Here is a 20,698-nt window from a genome sequence, read left to right on the forward strand (position 1 = left end):
AACGGCGGATTTTCCAGCAGTTGCCGTGGCCACCAGGTCCGATGGACCGACCCCAAATAACTCCTCTTCCTTTATACGGCAATACACCTTTGTGCCGTTTGGAATCTGCATCACCTGACCACTGTCGTGTCCATAACATCTTCTGGCAGATATGGACATCGCATTTACTCTTGATGCCAGAGTGCAAATATCCCTCTGTGCATCTCGCATATATAGAAATGCATCCTTTAAATGCTCTATAGTCAATAAAATACTGTCCCTGTCAAGGGTATCAATATTTTTAGTCAGGGAATCCGACCAAGCCACCCAGCTCTGCACATCCAGGCTGAGGCGATCGCTGGTCGCAGTATAACACCAGTATGTGTGTATATACTTTTTATGATATTTTCCAGCCTCCTGTCAGCTGGTCCTTGAGGACGGCCCTATCTATAGACGGTACCGCCACTTGTTTTGATAAGCGTGTGAGCGCCTTATCCACCCTAAGGGGTGTTTCCCAACGCGCCCTAACTTCTGGCGGGAAAGGGTATACCGCCCATAATTTTCTATCGGGGGGAACCCACGCATCATCACACACTTTATTTAATTTATCTGATTCAGGAAAAACTACGGTAGTTTTTTCACATCCCACATAATACCCTCTTTTGTGGTACTTGTAGTATCAGAAATATGTAACACCTCCTTCATTGCCTTTAACGTGTGGCCCTAATAAGGAATACGTTTGTTTATTCACCGTCGACACTGGATTCAGTGTCCCTGTCTGTGTCTGTGTCGACCGACTAAAGTAAACGGGCGTTTTAAAAACCCCTGACGGTGTTTTTGAGACGTCTGGACCGGTACTAATTGTTTGTCGGCCGTCTCATGTCGTCAACCGACCTTGCAGCGTGTTGACATTATCACGTAATTTCCTAAATAAGCCATCCATTCCGGTGTCGACTCCCTAGAGAGTGACATCACCATTACAGGCAATTGCTCCGCCTCCACACCAATATCGTCCTCATACATGTCGACACACACGTACCGACACACAGCAGACACACAGGGAATGCTCTTAACGAAGACAGGACCCCACTAGCCCTTTGGGGAGACAGAGGGAGAGTTTGCCAGCACACACCAAAAGCGCTATATATGACAGGGATAGCCTTATAATAAGTGCTCCCTGTATAGCTGCTTTTATAATATAATTTTTGCCACTATTTTGCCCCCCCTCTCTTGTTTTACCCTGTTTCTGTAGTGCAGTGCAGGGGAGAGACCTGGGAGCCGTCCTGACCAGCGGAGCTGTGTAAGGAAAATGGCGCTGTGTGCTGAGGAGATAGGCCCCGCCCCTTTTCCGGCGGGCTCGTCTCCCGCTCTTTAGTGTATTCTGGCAGGGGTTAAATATCTCCATATAGCCCCGGAGGCTATATGTGAGGTATTTTTTAGCCAAATAGGTTTTCATTTGCCTCCCAGGGCGCTCCCCTCCCAGCGCCCTGCACCCTCAGTGACTGCCGTGTGAAGTGTGCTGAGAGGAAAATGGCGCACAGCTGCAGTGCTGTGCGCTACCTTTAGAAGACTGAGGAGTCTTCTGCCGCCGATTCTGGACCTCTTCATGTGTCAGCATCTGCAAGGGGGCCGGCGGCGAGGCTCCGGTGACCATCCAGGCTGTACCTGTGATCGTCCCTCTGGAGCTGATGTCCAGTAGCCAAGAAGCCAATCCATCCTGCACGCAGGTGAGTTCACTTCTTCTCCCCTAAGTCCCTCGTTGCAGTGATCCTGTTGCCAGCAGGACTCACTGTAAAATAAAAAACCTAAGCTAAACTTTCTCTAAGCAGCTCTTTAGGAGAGCCACCTAGATTGCACCCTTCTCGGCCGGGCACAAAAATCTAACTGGCTTGGAGGAGGGTCATAGGGGGAGGAGCCAGTGCACACCACCTGATCGGAAAGCTTTACTTTTGTGCCCTGTCTCCTGCGGAGCCGCTATTCCCCATGGTCCTTTCAGGAACCCCAGCATCCACTAGGACGATAGAGAAAGGTATTTTCGTTGCTATAAGACTAAGGCTGAAATATGTTTTTTACTCCCAATACACGTTTTGTAATAATGTCATTTTTATTCTCTACCATTCAACCTTAAATGCCACATATTGGGGGTAATTCCAAGTTGATCGCAGCAGGAATTTTGTTAGCAGTTGGGCAAAACCATGTGCACTGCAGTGGATGCATATTTAACATGTGCAGAGAGAGATAGATTTGGGTGGGGTGTGTTCAATCTGCAATCTAATTTGCAGTGTAAAAATAAAGCAGCCAGTATGTACCCTGCACAGAAACAAAATAACCCACCCAAATCTAACTCTTTCTGCACATGTTATATCTGCCTCCCCTGCAGTGCACATGGTTTTGCCCAACTGCTAACAAAATTCCTGCTGCGATCAGCTTGGAATTACCCCCATTAGTAGCTCATTGTGCTTCGTTTTATAGGCCTAATTCAGACCTGATCGCAACAGCAACATTTTCCTCTAATGGACAAAGGGGGTCATTCCGTGTTGATCGCTCGCTAGCTGTTTTTAGCAGCCATGCAAACGCTAAGCCGCCGCCCTCTGGGAGTGTATTTTAGCTTAGCAGAAGTGCAAATGTTTTTATCGCAGAGCGGCTACAAAAATAATTTGTGCAGTTTCAGAGTAGCTCCAGACCTACTCCTAGCTTGCGATCACTTCAGACTGTTCAGTTTCGGATTTGACGTCACAAACACGCCCTGCGTTTGGCCAGCCACGCCTGCGTTTTTTTGAACACTCCCCGAAAACAGTCAGTTGACACCCAGAAACGCCCTCTTCCTGTCAATCACTCTGAGGCAGCCAGTGCGACTGAAATGTGTCGCTAGACCTTGTGTAAAATTACATCGGCCGTTGTGAAAGTATGTTGCGCGTGCGCATTGCGCCTCATACGCATGCGCAGAAGTGCCGCTTTTTCACTTAATCGCTGCGAAAATGTTTCACTAGCGATCAACTCGGAATGAGCCCCAAAAAACCATGGTGGTCATTCCGAGTTGTTCGCTCGCAAGCTGCTTTTAGCAGCATTGCACACACTAAGTCGCCGCCCTCTGGGAGTGAATCTTAGCTTATCAAAATTGCGAACGAAAGATTCGCAATATTGCGAAAAGACTTCTCTGTGCAGTTTCTGAGTAGCTCGAGACTTACTCTTCCAGTGCGATCAGTTCAGTGCTTGTCGTTCCTGGTTTGACGTCACAAACACACCCAGCGTTCGCCCAGACACTCCTCCGTTTCTCCAGCCACTCCCGCGTTTTTCCCAGAAACGGCAGCGTTTTTTCAAACACTCCCATAAAACGGCCAGTTTCCGCCCACAAACACCCACTTCCTGTCAATCACACTCCGATCTCCAGAACGAAGAAAAAACCTTGTAATGCCGTGAGTAAAATACCAATCTTCATAGCAAATTTACTTGGCGCAGTCGCAGTGCGAACATTGCGCATGCGCAATTAGCGGAAAATCGCTGCAATGCGAAGAAAATTACCGAGCGAACAACTCGGAATAACCACCCATGTGCAGTGCAGGGGGGGCAGATATAACATGTGCAGAGAGAGTTAGATTTGAGTGGGGTGTGTTCAAACTGAAATCTAAATTGCAGTGTAAAAATAAAGCAGCCAGTATTTACTCTGCACAGAAACAATATAACCCACCCAAATGTAACTCTCTCTGCACATGTTATATCTGCCCCCCCCTGCAGTGCACATGGGTGGTCATTCCGAGTTGTTCGCTCGGTAATTTTCTTCGCATCGCAGCGATTTTCCGCTTAATGCGCAATGTTCGCACTGCGACTGCGCCAAGTAAATTTGCTAAGCAGTTAGGAATATTACTCACGTTTTTTTCATCGTTCTGGTGATCGTAATGTGATTGACAGGAAGTGGGTGTTTCTGGGCGGAAACAGGCCGTTTTAGGGGCGTGTGGGAAAAAACGCTACCGTTTCTGGGAAAAACGCGGGAGTGGCTGGAGAAACGGAGGAGTGTCTGGGCGAACGCTGGGTGTGTTTGTGACGTCAAACCAGGAACGACAAGCACTGAACTGATCGCACTGGCAGAGTAAGTCTCGAGCTACTCAGAAACTGCACAGAGATGTCTTATCGCAATATTGCGAATCTTTCGTTCGCAATTTTAAGATGCTAAGATTCACTCCCAGTAGGCGGCGGCTTAGCGTGTGCAATGCTGCTAAAAGCAGCTTGCGAGCGAACAACTCGGAATGAGGGCCATGGTTTTTTGTCCATTAGAGAAAGATTTTGCTTTTGTGATCAGGTCTGAATTAGGCCCTATATCTGTTGTGTGACTTATTTTTTTAAACCAGATTTCTCCCGTTTCTGCACTTTCTCCCTTATCTATTAAAGTTCCCCTCTTGTCGCCCTCCTCATCTCCTCAGTTACCTCTCACTCTACCACCATAATGTCTTTCTCCTCCAGGGGGGAGACTGCCACTGACACAGTGGACTCAGCTATGTGCAGACCCCTTCGGTCAGAGGAGATTTAAGACCTTCCCATATCTCTGGCAGTAAATGGCCACATAAAACTGACAGAGAGACGCACATAGGGCCGCCTGTTAAAATTTTATTACTAATCACTTGCAGGCTGGTCAGTCTATTTAACCTGAGCTTGTTCCATAGAGGGATGTGCCGTCTCCTTGACATTCGGGTGCGGCATTAACCGCCATTTTGATCCGCAGTAGGTAGAGGTGCCATTTGCGAGATACGAAAATGCAGATGGATATTTAATAATGATCATTCTGTATAGATCAGTCTACGCCTGTGATCCCAAAACAAGTGACAGATTTTTTATATGAAATTGATAAAGATTAGAAGCGTAATAATGCTTGCTGATACAGGAATCATTGGCAGATCTGTTTGAAGGTCGACCATGAAAATTGGTGAGAACTTACGGAACGAATGGAACACACAAGCTATGCACTCATCTTAGAAATGAGACCAAGTGATCAAACAGCCAAAACCCTGGGAAGGACGTCAGAATGTCTCCAAGACTTGGGGGTCAATGTACTAAGCCGTGGAGAAAGATAATGTGGACAGAGAAAAAGTACCAGCCAATCAGCTCCCAACTGTCATGTTGCAGGCTGTGTTTGAAAAATGACAGTTAGGAGCTGGTTATTATTATTATTATCCTTTATTTATATGGCGCCACAAAGGTTCCGCAGCGCCCAATTACAGGGTACATAAACAAATAATCAAACAGGAAAACAACAACTTACAGTTGATGACAGTATAGGACAAGTACAGGGTAAATAAACATAGTTACATCAGCAGATGACACTGGAATAAGTATCAGGTAGCAGAAGACTGCTGGATTTGGGAAGAGGGCCCTGCTCGTGAGAGCTTACATTCTAAAGGGGAGGGGTAGACAGACAGGGGTGACACATATGGGGTACATAGAGAGCGTAGAACAGAGGGTTAGGATGAGATTTGGCTGGGTTTGGTGAAGAAGTGGGTCTTGAGAGCCCGTTTGAAGTTTTGTAGAGAGGTGGAGAGTCTGAGGGGGAGAGGTAGGGAATTCCAGAGAAGTGGTGCAGCACATTAGCAGAGCGAAGAGGACGGGTGGGAGTGTAAAGGGAGATAAGGTCAGAGATGTAGATGGGAGAGGAGTGGGCGAGGGCTTTGTGAGCGAGTGTGAGAAGCTTGAAATGGATTCTGAAAGGGAAGGGGAGCCAGTGAAGGTCTAGTAAGAGAGGAGAGGTGGACGTAGTGCGTTTGGTGAGGAAGATGAGTCGGGCAGCAGCATTGAGGATAGATTGGAGTGGAGAGAGGTATTTGTCAGGAATGCCAGTCAGCAGGAGATTACAGGAGTCCAGTCTGGAGATGACCAGTGAGTGGATAAGAGTCTTAGTAGCATCCTGGGTCAGAAAGGGTCTGATCCTGGAAATATTTTTTAGATGAAAATGGCAGGTTTGTGAGAGGTGCTGAATGTGTGGTTTGAAGGAGAGGGAGGAGTCAATGATTACTCCAAGACAGCGCACTTGGGGGTTAGAGGAGATAGTTGTGCCATCAATAGATAATGAGATTGTAGGAGGTGAGGTTATGCGGGAGGGGTCTGGAGAGGAAAGATAGATTTGGGTGTCATCAGCATAGAGATGATATTGGAAACCAAATGAACTAATGAGCTTACCTAGTGAGGACGTATAGAGAGAGAAGAGAAGAGGACCAAGGACAGAACCTTGGGGTACCCCTACAGTTAGTGGAAGTGAGGGGGAGGGGGAGTCATGAGAGGAGACAGAGAAAGAACGGTCAGAAAGGTAGGAGGACAGCCAAGAGAGGGCAGTGTCACGCAGACCAATGGAGTGAAGAATTTGCAGTAGGAGAGGATGGTCCACAGTGTCAAAAGCAGCATAGAGATCAAGTAGAATAAGTATAGAGTAGTGTCCCTTAGATTTAGCAGCATGGAGGTCATTGCATACTTTTGTAAGGGCAGTTTCAGTGGAGTGGAGAGGACGGAAGCCAGACTGGAATGGGTCAAGCAGTGAGTGTGAGGAAAGAAAGGAAGTAAGGCGGTTGTAGACAATACGCTCAAGGAGTTTGGAGGCAAAAGGGAGGAGAGAGATGGGTCGGTAGTTGGAGAGAGTGTTTGGATCAAGGGTAGGTTTTTTAAGAATAGGAGAGATGAGTGCATGCTTGAAGGCAGAGGGGACAGTGCCTGATGAGAGGGATAGATTGAGAAGGTGGGAAAGGTGGGAACAAGCAGAAGGAGAGAGGTAGCGGAGGAGGCGGGAGGGGATAGGGTCAAGTGGGGAGGTAGTGAGGGGACAGGAACGAATGAGGGCCATGACTTCCTCTCCAGATGCATGGGAGAAAGATGTCAGAGTAGATGCGAGGGATGGGGAGGGTTGGTAAGGGATGGGAGAAAGCTGGTTACTGATGGTCTGGTGTGATGTGATGTCCTGACGTATGGAGTCAATTTTGGATGTGAAGTAAGTGGCAAAGTCAAGAGCAGAGAGTGAGGAAGGGAGACGAGGTGGAGGTGGACAGAGGAGTGAGTTGAGAGTGGCAAAGAGGCGCCGGGGGTTGGAAGACTGGGAGGAGATGAGGTTCTTGAAGTATGACTGTTTAGCAAGAGAAAGGGCAGCACTGAAGGATGAGTGTCACGATCCGGGTATCTGGACGCCATTACTTACCCTTCAGATGCCTCCTGAGGCTGGCTCAGCGTTCCAGGACCGGATCCCATCCGTTACACTGATGTCCACATTCCTGCCTCCTCTCCTGTCACTCTGAGACGCGGTCACCGCGGCGCCATGTTACATCTGGAATGGCGTTCCCCGCGGCCTCCACCGCTGTCCCTGAGTTCCTGCATGCAGAGTGTCAGAGTGGCGATTACGTCAGCCGTGGCCTCCGCTGTGCCCGCGTGGTTTAGATGTGCAATCATCAGTCTGGCGTCTCCTGTCTCCTGTGGCCGGCGCCGCCATTGCTGTTTCAATTCTCACATGGATTACAAACCAAACTTTCCTCCAAGTGTCTGCATGGGCGCAGCCATCTTGGATTTTGTCATCTGATCATTTCCACCAATCTGCTGCCTGTATTGTTAATCTGCATAATTGCCTAGCCAACCCCTTCCTTGCTGCAGGTATAAATATGCTGTGCCTGAGCAAGGAAGGCGTCAGTGCTTTGGTTGTCAAACCTAGTTCCAGTTTGTCTCTCTCCTGTGGTTGTTTTCCAGGTTCCAGTTCCTATCTCCAAACCTCCACTAAAGAGACCCGCACCAGCATTCCACCTGCGGTGTAGCCTGACTCTCCTATCCTCATTGGATTCATCTGCTTCCAGCTACAGAACCACCTGCTTTCAGCATCCAGCTTCCAGCAGAGGTCAGCTCTTCTTAAAGTGCCGGTACCCTTTTCTACATATTATCATTTATCACCGGCATTATAATTTCACCGCTCTCAATCTCCAAACTTCATTCCATATTTCATCGCTCTCAAGTTACATTTATTATTTAACTGGTTCCAGCCAGTATTCACTCCGTGTCAACATCAGTCTGGTTCCAGCCAGTACCCACAGCAGCCGTTTTACCCACAGCAGCCCAGCTTTTCCTGGAACACCAGCTGGTACGATCCTGGGCTATTTCCATTGCTACAGTCGGGCCTGGTAAGGACTTTCCACCTAGAAGATTATAAGAACTATCTCACACTACCAGAGCCCTGTGGCCCTTGCCACCCTGTAGTACCCAGGAACTGTATTTATTCTCTGCTGATTTTTATGTTTTCTTTTTACTACTGCTGTGTTACGGAGTTTTGTCATAAATAAACATCATTGACTTTTATCCTGGTTGTCGTGGTCACGCCTTCGGGCAATTCTGTTACATGTTACTTACATGTCTAGGGGTCTGATACAACCTCCCAGGTTCCACTATACCTCAGCCCCTACAACTGAGGCTGCCTCCTGTCAGCTCAGGCCCTCAGTTGTGACAGTAAGCACTGACCATATGAATCCAGCCGGAGACCAGGATCAAGCGGCCAGGCCGATGCAAGAACTGGCAGCCCGACTTGAACATCAGGAGGCTGCACAGGGCCACATCATCCGCTGTCTCCAGGATCTCTCTACTCGGCTGGATGGGATTCAGACAACCCTCCGTGGATCAGACGCGTCCGGTGCGTCAACCACAGTGACTCCAGCTATAACCCCACCCACCTTACCCATTTCTGCTCCACGTCTTCATCTTCCAACGCCAGCAAAATTTGACGGATCTCCAAGATTCTGCAGGGGATTTCTCAACCAGTGTGAGATTCAGTTTGGGCTACAACCTGGCAATTTTCCCAGTGACCGTACAAAAATTGCCTACATTATCTCTCTTCTCAGTGGCTCGGCCCTTGATTGGGCATCACCGTTATGGGAGAGGTCTGACACCCTGCTATCCTCCTACACTGCATTCGTGTCAACATTCAGGCGTATCTTCGACGAGCCAGGCCGGGTAGCTTCGGCTTCATCTGGGATTCTCCGTTTGCGCCAGGGATCACGTGCTGTGGGACAGTGTCTTATGCAGTTCCGGATCCTGGCATCCGAGCTGGCATGGAACGACGAGGCCCTGTATGCTGCATTCTGGCATGGCTTATCTGAGCGTATTAGGGATGAGTTAGCTATCAGAGACTTGCCTTCCGGGTTGGATGAGCTAGTCTCACTCTGCACGGGGGTTGGTTTGCGTTTCAGAGAGAGAGCAACTGAGCGTGGAGGATCGTCTGCTCCAGAGTCTTCTGCTCCTCCTCCTCGCCAACTGTCACCATCTAGGGATGAGCCCATGCAAATTGGCCGTTCCCGTTTAGCTCCTGCTGAGCGCCGAAGACGTCTCTTTGAGTCTCTTTGTCTTTACTGTGCAGCTCCGTCTCACACCATCAATGCCTGTCCCGAACGTCCGGGAAAACTCCAAACCCTAGCTCGCCCAGGAGAGGGCCGGCTAGGAGTAATGATCTCCTCTCCATCTCCTCATGATTGTAATCTCCCAGTCTCGCTTCAAGTTGCTCAACGTTATCGGAACGTCATTGCCCTCCTTGATTCCGGAGCAGCTGGGAACTTTATTACCGAAGCCTATGTTAAACGGTGGTCCCTACCCACCGAAAGACTTCCTTCATCCATCTCCTTAACTGCCGTGGATGGCAGCAAGATTTTTGATACAGTTATTTCTCTAAGGACTCTACCAGTTCGTCTGAGAGTGGGAGTTCTTCATTCCGAACTTATTTCTTTTTTAGTGATTCCAAGAGCCACACATCCTGTGGTCCTGGGCCTTCCATGGCTCCGTCTTCACAATCCTACAATTGATTGGACGACTACGCAAATTCTGGCATGGGGTTCCTCCTGTGCTGAGACATGTTTGTTTAAAGTATTGCCTGTCTGTTCTTCCTCCCCCAGGTCGTCTGATGTTCCACCTCCTCCATATCAAGATTTCACGGATGTGTTCAGTAAAGCTTCTGCTGATATCCTTCCTCCTCATAGAGAATGGGACTGCCCGATTGATCTCGTTCCAGGGAAGGTTCCACCTCGAGGCCGAACTTATCCGTTGTCTCTGCCTGAGACGCATTCTATGGAGGAATACATTAAAGAGAACCTAGCAAAGGGGTTCATTCGACCTTCTTCTTCTCCAGCCGGCGCAGGCTTCTTTTTTGTAAAGAAGAAAGATGGTGGTCTGCGGCCGTGCATCGACTATAGAGGTTTGAACGACATTACCATCAAGAACCGCTATCCTTTACCCCTGATTACTGAGCTCTTTGATAGAGTTAGCGGAGCTACCATCTTCACAAAGCTGGACTTGAGAGGTGCGTACAATCTCATCCGGATCCGTGAGGGTGACGAGTGGAAGACCGCCTTTAACACCCGTGACGGACATTATGAGTACCTCGTCATGCCCTTCGGATTGAGCAATGCTCCAGCTGTCTTCCAGCATTTTGTCAATGAGATCTTCAGAGACATTCTATACCGTCATGTCGTGGTCTATCTAGACGATATCCTCATTTTTGCCAACGATTTAGAGGAACATCGTTTTTGGGTTAAAGAGGTTCTGTCCCGTCTCCGTGTCAATCATCTCTATTGCAAATTAGAGAAATGCGTCTTTGAAGTCAAGTCCATTCCGTTTCTAGGGTACATTGTGTCCGGTTCCGGACTAGAGATGGATCCTGAGAAACTACAAGCAATCCAAAATTGGCCGGTACCCTTAACCCTCAAAGGGGTCCAGAGGTTCTTGGGGTTCGCCAACTATTACCGAAAGTTTATACGAGACTTTTCCACCATTGTGGCGCCTATTACTGCTTTCACTAAGAAGGGTGCTAACCCGTCCAAGTGGTCTGAAGAAGCCATGCAAGCATTTCATCTTTTAAAACAAAGATTCATCTCTGCGCCTGTTCTGAAACAGCCTGACATCGACTCTCCTTTCATCTTAGAGGTGGATGCCTCCTCCGTTGGAGTAGGAGCGGTGTTATCTCAGAGGGCTAAAGATGGCCATTTACACCCTTGCAGTTTCTTCTCCCGGAAGTTCTCCCCAGCTGAGCGCAACTATGCCATTGGCGACCAGGAGTTGCTAGCCATCAAGCTCGCTCTAGAAGAGTGGAGGTATCTGTTGGAGGGAGCTTCTCATTCAATCACCATACTTACAGACCACAAGAACCTTTTATATCTGAAAGGCGCACAATGTCTCAACCCTCGTCAGGCCAGATGGGCACTTTTCTTTTCCAGGTTCGACTTTAAACTCCAGTTCTGTCCGGGCTCTCAGAATCGCAAGGCCGATGCCCTTTCCCGCTCATGGGAGCAAGAAAATGAGTCAGAGTCTTCAGACAAGCATCCTATTATAAATCTGTTGGCATTCTCCACGGTAGGGATGGACTCTACGCCCCCACCAGGGAAAAGTTTTGTGAAGCCGATGCTAAGGAAGAAGCTCATGCATTGGGCCCATGCTTCCCGTTTTGCCGGACATACAGGTATCCAAAAAACCCTGGAGTTTATCTCTAGGTCCTATTGGTGGCCAACTCTGAAAAAGGACGTCATGGAGTTTATTGCATCTTGCCCAAAGTGTGCCCAACATAAGGTATCCCGCCAGTCGCCTGCGGGGCAACTGGTTCCTCTATCCGTTCCCCGTCGACCATGGACCCATTTGTCGATGGATTTCATTACAGACTTACCCATGTGCAACAAGTTCAATACCATCTGGGTGGTAGTTGACCGGTTCACCAAGATGGCGCACTTCATTCCTCTCACCGGTCTTCCGTCAGCTTCCAAGTTGGCTCAAGTATTCATACAAGAGATCTTCCGACTCCACGGTCTTCCTGAAGAAATTATCTCAGATCGAGGAGTTCAATTCACAGCCAAATTCTGGCGAAGTTTATGTCAAGTCCTCCAAGTCAAACTAAAGTTTTCCACGGCTTACCATCCTCAGACCAATGGTCAAACTGAGAGGGTGAATCAGGACTTGGAGGCCTTCCTCCGCATCTATGTGTCTTCCTCTCAAGATGACTGGGTTCAATTACTTCCCTGGGCCGAGTTCTGTCATAACAACCAGTATCATTCCTCATCTTCTTCAACACCATTCTTCACTAACTTTGGATTCCACCCTAAAGTCCCTGAGTTCCAACCGCTTCCAGCAACTTCTGTTCCAGCAGTGGATATCACCTTGCATCAGTTTGCAAATAACTGGAAGAGCGTACGATCAGCTCTGCTCAAGGCATCGTTCAGGTACAAGAAGTTTGCGGATAAGAAGCGTAGAGCAGTTCCTGCTCTCAAGGTGGGTGATCGGGTATGGTTATCCACGAAGAATTTGAGGTTAAGAGTTCCCAGTATGAAGTTTGCACCTCGCTACATCGGTCCTTTTAAAATTGAACAAGTCATCAATCCTGTTGCTTACAGACTCCAGTTGCCTCCCTTCTTAAAAATACCCAGGACATTCCATGTTTCCCTGTTGAAACCGCTGATCCTGAATCGGTTTCATTCCTCACTTCCTCCAACTCCGAAAGTCCAAACTCAACGAGGCGTTGAGTATGAAGTGGCCAAGATCCTGGACTCACGTCACCGTTACGGTCAACTACAGTATCTTATTGACTGGAAGGGTTACGGCCCTGAGGAACGCTCATGGACCAATGCTTCTGATGTCCATGCTCCTGCCTTGGTCCGGAGATTCCATTCCAAGTTTCCTCAAAAGCCAAAGAAGTGTCCTGGGGCCACTCCTAAAGGGGGGGGTGCTGTCACGATCCGGGTATCTGGACGCCATTACTTACCCTTCAGATGCCTCCTGAGGCTGGCTCAGCGTTCCAGGACCGGATCCCATCCGTTACACTGATGTCCACATTCCTGCCTCCTCTCCTGTCACTCTGAGACGCGGTCACCGCGGCGCCATGTTACATCTGGAATGGCGTTCCCCGCGGCCTCCACCGCTGTCCCTGAGTTCCTGCATGCAGAGTGTCAGAGTGGCGATTACGTCAGCCGCGGCCTCCGCTGTGCCCGCGTGGTTTAGATGTGCAATCATCAGTCTGGCGTCTCCTGTCTCCTGTGGCCGGCGCCGCCATTGCTGTTTCAATTCTCACATGGATTACAAACCAAACTTCCCTCCAAGTGTCTGCATGGGCGCAGCCATCTTGGATTTTGTCATCTGATCATTTCCACCAATCTGCTGCCTGTATTGTTAATCTGCATAATTGCCTAGCCAACCCCTTCCTTGCTGCAGGTATAAATATGCTGTGCCTGAGCAAGGAAGGCGTCAGTGCTTTGGTTGTCAAACCTAGTTCCAGTTTGTCTCTCTCCTGTGGTTGTTTTCCAGGTTCCAGTTCCTATCTCCAAACCTCCACTAAAGAGACCCGCACCAGCATTCCACCTGCGGTGTAGCCTGACTCTCCTATCCTCATTGGATTCATCTGCTTCCAGCTACAGAACCACCTGCTTTCAGCATCCAGCTTCCAGCAGAGGTCAGCTCTTCTTAAAGTGCCGGTACCCTTTTCTACATATTATCATTTATCACCGGCATTATAATTTCACCGCTCTCAATCTCCAAACTTCATTCCATATTTCATCGCTCTCAAGTTACATTTATTATTTAACTGGTTCCAGCCAGTATTCACTCCGTGTCAACATCAGTCTGGTTCCAGCCAGTACCCACAGCAGCCGTTTTACCCACAGCAGCCCAGCTTTTCCTGGAACACCAGCTGGTACGATCCTGGGCTATTTCCATTGCTACAGTCGGGCCTGGTAAGGACTTTCCACCTAGAAGATTATAAGAACTATCTCACACTACCAGAGCCCTGTGGCCCTTGCCACCCTGTAGTACCCAGGAACTGTATTTATTCTCTGCTGATTTTTATGTTTTCTTTTTACTACTGCTGTGTTACGGAGTTTTGTCATAAATAAACATCATTGACTTTTATCCTGGTTGTCGTGGTCACGCCTTCGGGCAATTCTGTTACATGTTACTTACATGTCTAGGGGTCTGATACAACCTCCCAGGTTCCACTATACCTCAGCCCCTACAACTGAGGCTGCCTCCTGTCAGCTCAGGCCCTCAGTTGTGACAATGAGAGCATAAGTTTGAAATGGAGGAAGTCTGCCTTAGAGCGCGATTTCCTCCAGTGTCGCTCAGCAGTACGTGAGCATTTTTGCAGATATCTGGTGCATTTGGTGTGCCAGGGTTGAGGTGTTAATTTGCGAGGGTGAATAGTGGTTGGTGGAGCAACAGAGTCAAGAGCAGAAGTAAGGGATGCATTGTATGTGCAAGTGGCTTGTTCAGGGCATGAGAGAGAGAGAATAGGAGAGAGAAGTGAGTCAAACAGGGAGGAAAGGAATGTGGTGTCAATAGCTTCAATGTTACGCTTAGTGATGGTAGCCTTAGGAGGTAGAGATGGGGAAGTCGAGAGAGATAGGTTAAAGGAGAGCAGGTGGAGGTCAGAGAGGGGAAATGGGGAGTTGGAAAAATCAGAAATATCACAGCGGTGAGTGAAGACCAGATCCAGTGAGCTCCCATTGACATGGGAGGGTGAGGAGGTCCACTGGGAGAGACCAAGTGAAGAGGTGAGGTTAAGGAGTTTAGAAGCAGGGGATTGTGTGGGGATGTCAATAGGGATGTTGAAATCGCCTATGATAATGGAGGGAATGTCAGAAGAGAGGAAGTGAGGAAGCCAGGAGGCAAAGTTGTCGATGAATTTGGAAGCAGTGCCAGGAGGGCGGTAAATGACAGCTACTCTAAGATGGACTGGTTGGAAGAGGCGTATGGCATGGACCTCAAATGTAGAGAATGTAAGGGATGGTTCGGGTGGTATGAGTTGGTAGGAGTAACTAGAAGGTAAAAGGACCCCAACACCACCCCCATGGCGACCCCCAGCTCGGGGTGTGTGTGTGAATGTGAGGCCTCCAGCAGAGAGAGCAGCAGGAGAAGTAGTGTCAGACGGTGTAATCCAAGTTTCAGTAATGGCTAGTAGGTGTAGGGAATTGGAAATGAAAAGGTCATGAGTGGGGACCAGTTTGTTACAAACAGATCTGGCATTCCAGAGGGCACAGGATAGGGGGTATGAGTTTGTGGGAGAGATGTGAATGAGATTTTCAGGGTTGCTGTAGCGACGAGGTGAGATTAACTTTGAGGGCAGGGATGATGAGAGAGTAGTGATGGTACGGGTGCCTGAGCTAGGAGGGGAAACTGCAGGAGGTGGGCAGGGAGGGAGGTCAGTGTGATGTGGATGGGGGTGTGGGGAGGTGACAGGGAAGGGAGAGAGGGAGCAGGGCTGAGTTGTGGGGTAGCAGGACCATGGGGCAGAGGTAAATGAAAGTGGGGTAACAGTAAAGGAGGGGGAAGGAAACAGAGGGATGGAGGGGAGACAGAGGAGGAGGTGTAGGAGACTAGGGTGGAAGGATAAAGATACATTATTTGGTAGACACTGAGTGATGTGGGGAGTATAAGAAAGCCTTGACATAGTGTTAAGTAGGTAAATAGGTTGAGGGAAAGTGGAAGTAGGAGAGGAGACTGTAAGGGAATCAAAGCAGAAGAATTGCAGAAATACAGGTGAGAAAAGCAGTGTAGGCTCAATGGGTGTAGATTTAGTATGAAATGAGTCAAAAGCGTAGATAAAATGGGTGCAGAAATGTATTTGGGCTGTAAGAAATGAAAGGATTGTGAGAGGGTTAAGAAGCAATGGTAATTCTGTTTGATTTTTTAAGTGTTTGTAGATGAGAAGATGAACTCACAATTGTCCCAAAGAAGATCTTTGTGATCCTGATTATGGATGGAAACTTGATCTTACATACTGTATGTTCTTTTCTGCAAATGGGTTGCATAGTGTTCACAGAGTGAAAGTTGGAGGGTGATAAATTTGCAAATACAGTTGATATTGATAAGTAGTTCATCTGTTGTTGTTTGTGTTGTTTGAGGTTTTCTTTCAGTTTTTCGTCCAGTTTAAGTCCAGGCTAAGTCCAGGCTTTGATATTAAAATTACATATCTGCTCCCTTTGATCCTACTCCCTTCGAGTCCTACACCCTGGATCAATCAGCCAGGCTTAATCAGCCTGCTATACTCTAATATGAACTAACATCAACATGTGTAAGGTATAGGTTGGTTGTTATATCACATTAACAACTCTGATGCACATTGGGGAAACTATAGAATATAAAATAAATATAAAACTAGCTGTTCTACATATTCTTCGCACGGGAGTTTCTGATTTTCACGGTTGTAATTGCAACAAAATTTGGGTAAATCTATAGAGATGTAAATTTTAGACGTCTAAATGTAAGTAAATATTAATCCATGGTTCTTGGTGTTACCCGAGGAGCACCCGTAGCAGATACGGTAAAAAGTGACAGGACCATTTTTGTAGTTTATTAAATTCTACTCACTGGAGGAGCAATCCAAATTTTGATCCAATTGTCCGCATGGGCGTTATCGTTCACGCAACGTAAGCCACGCATCAGTAATGACGTCATTATGTCAACCCCCTTTTCATCTCCTTAGAGGAGGTTTATTAAAATTCGAATTATGTTGTTTGCCTACTTCCCACCTGAAGAATACCTATGTTAAATTTCAGTTTCCTAACGTATCGGGAAGTAAGAGAATTAGTGATCAGTCAGTCAGTCAGTCAGTCAGTCAGTCAGTGAGGGCTTTCACATTTCTATATATAGATATGTAGAATATAAAATATTAAATAAAGCCTCATGCCATCCACCGACTGTTCATTCTACCCACGAATAGCCTCATGCCATCCACTGATTGTTCATTCTACCCACGAATAGCCTCATGTCATCCACTGACTGTTCATACTACCCACGAATAGCCTCATGTCATCCACTGACTGTTCATACTACCCACGAATAGCCTCATGCCATCCACCGACTGTTCATTCTACCCACAAATACCCTCATTCCCCCCACTGATTGTTCATACAACCCGCAAATAGACTAATCCCATCCACAGATTGTTCATACCACTCACGAGATACCAGGTGAGGCAGTCATCTTTGGCCCACTACATTACAGTGGGCAAGATAAGCAACATGGGACTATAATCTTGGGGACATGCAACAGATAAAGATATAGGACATGCGCTGGAGGATGTGGAGAAATTCTGTAAACTGAGGATGGGGTGGACATTAAGGATGCAATGCTTATATGGGGAAGCTCAAGAGTGAAGGCCATATGGGGTATTTGAGTTTTGCTGTGGAAGAACCAGGTAGTGGCTCCGTTCAGGTGGGATGGGGGGGTAGTGGTTCAGTTTGTATGGGATTGGTGGTGAGTGGATAATTCGAGCACCAGTGCTGAGAGGCAGCCTGGCGACCGATGTGGAACCACGCTGCTGGTGTTTATGTTTATGGACTCTAAAGGATCAATCAGGCAATTAGAAATGGGGGCAAGCGGAAGTGGAGAGTATGATGCCACTGCAGGTGGCCTCTCTATGTTTGTATACAAAGAATTATCTGGAATCCGTGTAATGTGGAAATCAGAAGCTACTATTTCCGGAAGGAAGAAATGTTTGCCAACATATTTGGGAGAGAGTCAGCGTTTAAGTGGTGTAGAGTTTGAAAACAATTTTTCTTAAGGGCTGAAGATGCCATTGACCTCTGTTCTTTTGACACCGAATTAGGTACCGCTAGTGACCAACAGATGTCTGACATTAAACATGTTATTCACAGACAAGACAGGTCCGTGTTGCTGGGTCATGTGCATCGCATGGAGACAGGTGTCCAAAATGCAGACCCACAACAAATGCTGACAATGAGTTATCTGACCTCCGTGGGGTCACAGGAGAGGTCGGAGGTCAGCTATGTGTTGTCTGGATGCATTTCCAGCACAAGGAAAACAAAGTGTTAAATGTTCAGTAATTAGCGGTGTTAAATGAACATGATACTTTACTTACTGCAGACAGCCTGCATCCTTCAGAATGGGGTCCACGCCACTCAGCGCAGATGAGAAGGTGCTATAATAGTATTACTATAGAGAAAATATAAGCTGCATCCTAAAATCTTTATCCCTCTAATCGCTGCTAATTATTAACTATAGTTACTCTAGTCTTCATTAATCAAAGATATAGAAGATTGATGTAGCTATGTTTATTTACCCTGTACTTGTGCTATATTGTTATTTGTTTATGTACTCTGTAATTGGGCGCTGCGGAACCCTTGTGGCGGAGGGGATGGCAGATTGGGGGGGGGTGGGGCTGGGTTGCTGCATGGTATTATAAATAATGCGCAGTACGATTAATAACACAATGCTGGGTATGTCCTGAGAAAAATCAGCACAGTATAGCATATAAGAGGAAGATTGTTTATGTAGTGTGTGTGTTTTGTTGTATTTGAAGTGTGCATTTGCAGTGTGTGTTGTTCATGTCTGTTGCATTGCCCAGGCTCACATCAGGCTGCGACCCACTACCCAGCTGCCACAAATCTATCACACTGTCCCCAGAATTCATACTAACAGCAACACATCTCCAAGCTGGGACCCTGGGCCAATTAACCCACCAGCACTGAAAACTTCCTAAAGCTGTAGCGGATTTTCGAGGCAGCTGTGTGGTTAATTCCTTGTCCACTAATTGGCCAAGTAAAGGGGTTAAAGTTCTGTGTTGTGGCTCCCAAGATGGTAATTTCATTTGCTCTGTAATCTGCAGTTATTTGGCTTTGATAGGTCCTGTCCCTACCCCCTTCCCGCTCCTTTTATTCCCTCTTCTCATTTTGTGTATTGATTTGGTCCTAATGGAGGAATCAGACACCAGACCCTCCCTGCGTCTCCCCCCAGTTTGGGAGAGGCAATCAATGGCTGCAACAACCAGAGGGTCCTAATCCACTTGGAGCAACTCACTGCATTTATAACAACCATCCTCACTGGAGGCAACCGGCATACATCCAGACATATGCGGTGTTATTTGAGCAGAATTAGGCAAAAGGGGAAAAGCTTCAATACATACAGGAGTTAATTTTATTTGTCAACAAAAGATCAATAAGCATTTGGGACAAACTTTGGGCCTGATTCAGCATGGGTTGTAGTTGTGTGAAAAATGGCACAACAACAAAGTCGTTAGTCCTCTGTGTTGAGCGGGGGGATGCTCAGCACAGGACAAGTGTCCCCCCGCATGCCGTGTCCTGCCCCCCCTTCCTCCCTCTAACATGCAAGCGCTTCACTCAGCAACGAAGCAGTCGCATGATTACGGTTGCCCCCTGCCAACGTAGCCTAACTGTGAAAGCAGTCGATGGTCAGCCATCTTTTGGGTCACAGGGGCCTCGTGTGACATCACGCATCCGCTGCAGACCGCCCCACTAACAGTCCGGACACACCTCCATTGTCCAGACCGCGCCCCCTCCCAAAGGAGTTAACGCCCACAAAATGCAGCATTAACGCCCCCTGTCACCGCCCACCGACAGCACTTAAGACTGCGTTCTGAAGAAAACGCAGTTTAAGACCTTTCACGCCGGTACGCACATTCGCTGAAGTGCTAAAATCAGCAAATAGCGATTTTAGCACTATAGCATATAATGCTGAAATAGCTCCTTAATATTTTCATGAATATCTATGTGTATTAAAATAAGTGTGTAGGGGATAGCCATAGATTCCAAAAAAGCAACCCCCCCCCTACAGACTCTGGAGTGGTAAAGGGCCTTTTGCATGTAGGCAAAGTTAGTTGAGGATGCATTAACGGAATTGCGGGCTATAGAACATTTTGTATACACCCAATTATGTGTTCTTAGACAACTGAGCATTGACAATGAAGACAGCTATTAAACCAAGCGTACGGATAGGTGATGTAGAGATGCGCGGAACTCTCCGACGGGCAAACATGCACATAACTGCAGGAGGAATAACTGCCAACTTGAATTCTACTCCACATCATCCCGAATAGGTCAAATCTCGGAATGTAAAACTCTTTCAACTGTCTGAAGATTTTCTCCATGATCAGGATGAACAACATTTTTTCCTAATCCTTTGAATGGCAGAAACAAAGAGCATTTAACAACTCCAGCCACATGTGCTCCACAGCTTCTGCAAGCCTTTTAAACGTTGTGAGATATCAAGAAATTAGGCAGTGTATTATTTTTGGCAGCCCTGGGAGTACAGATGCAGAGACCCAGTGTAAATCCCACACTCTGGCATCTGTGCTCTGGGGAAGGAAGCCCCCTCATCAGGGTCCGGCGCTCGTGACAAGAGCCTGAAAAGAAAGGTGGAACTCGAACCTCCTGGATTCAATTGTGTCAGCATGTTAAATGTCCAGATCAATGGATTTCACACAGCAGGCTTCCGAGGCCTTTCTAAGCCGGAGTGTGAGCATTTCAAACCCTGAGCTGAGGTTGTAACACAAACCTGCAACTCAATAATTTAAAGGGGGAGCCATGACTGTCTTCTCAGCCATCCACAGCACAGAGCAAATTGTGAGACTTGTCAATGAGTCAAAACAGTACGTGTGATGCCTTGGGTGAATGTCAGCAAGGTTAAACAATACTGAGAAGGCCAGGGGTGGGAGGGGTGGGTATTAATGATATCACCTTACCGCTCATGAGATAATCAAAGCTGAACACACGGCCCCGACAGCAGCCCAACTCTTCATTCTGAGTTAGAACTCTCATCATTCCATTGTCTTCCCCTATCTTATCCATATGTTCATCTACAGCTCAACATGTTCAAAACATCCATCCATCTTCATGAAAGGTCAAGTATCAGCGTATTTGGACATTTGACATTTTCATGTCCTGGTGAGCAATCGACAGGGGGGATGTCAGGCCAGAGGCAAAAGGTTGATTGCCAT

At 47.5% G+C, this 20,698-nt stretch overlaps 1 protein-coding gene across 2 annotated transcripts in view; it reads right to left on the reverse strand.

Moving 5' to 3' along the window:
* The window catches only part of RNF220 (ring finger protein 220), a 355,867-nt gene that overhangs the window by 245,352 nt on the left and 89,817 nt on the right, over positions 1 to 20,698 (reverse strand). The gene's annotated exons all lie outside the window — the stretch shown is intronic.

This window comes from Pseudophryne corroboree, chromosome 9, assembly GCF_028390025.1.
Source record: "Pseudophryne corroboree isolate aPseCor3 chromosome 9, aPseCor3.hap2, whole genome shotgun sequence".
Taxonomy (NCBI): Eukaryota; Metazoa; Chordata; class Amphibia; order Anura; family Myobatrachidae; genus Pseudophryne; species Pseudophryne corroboree.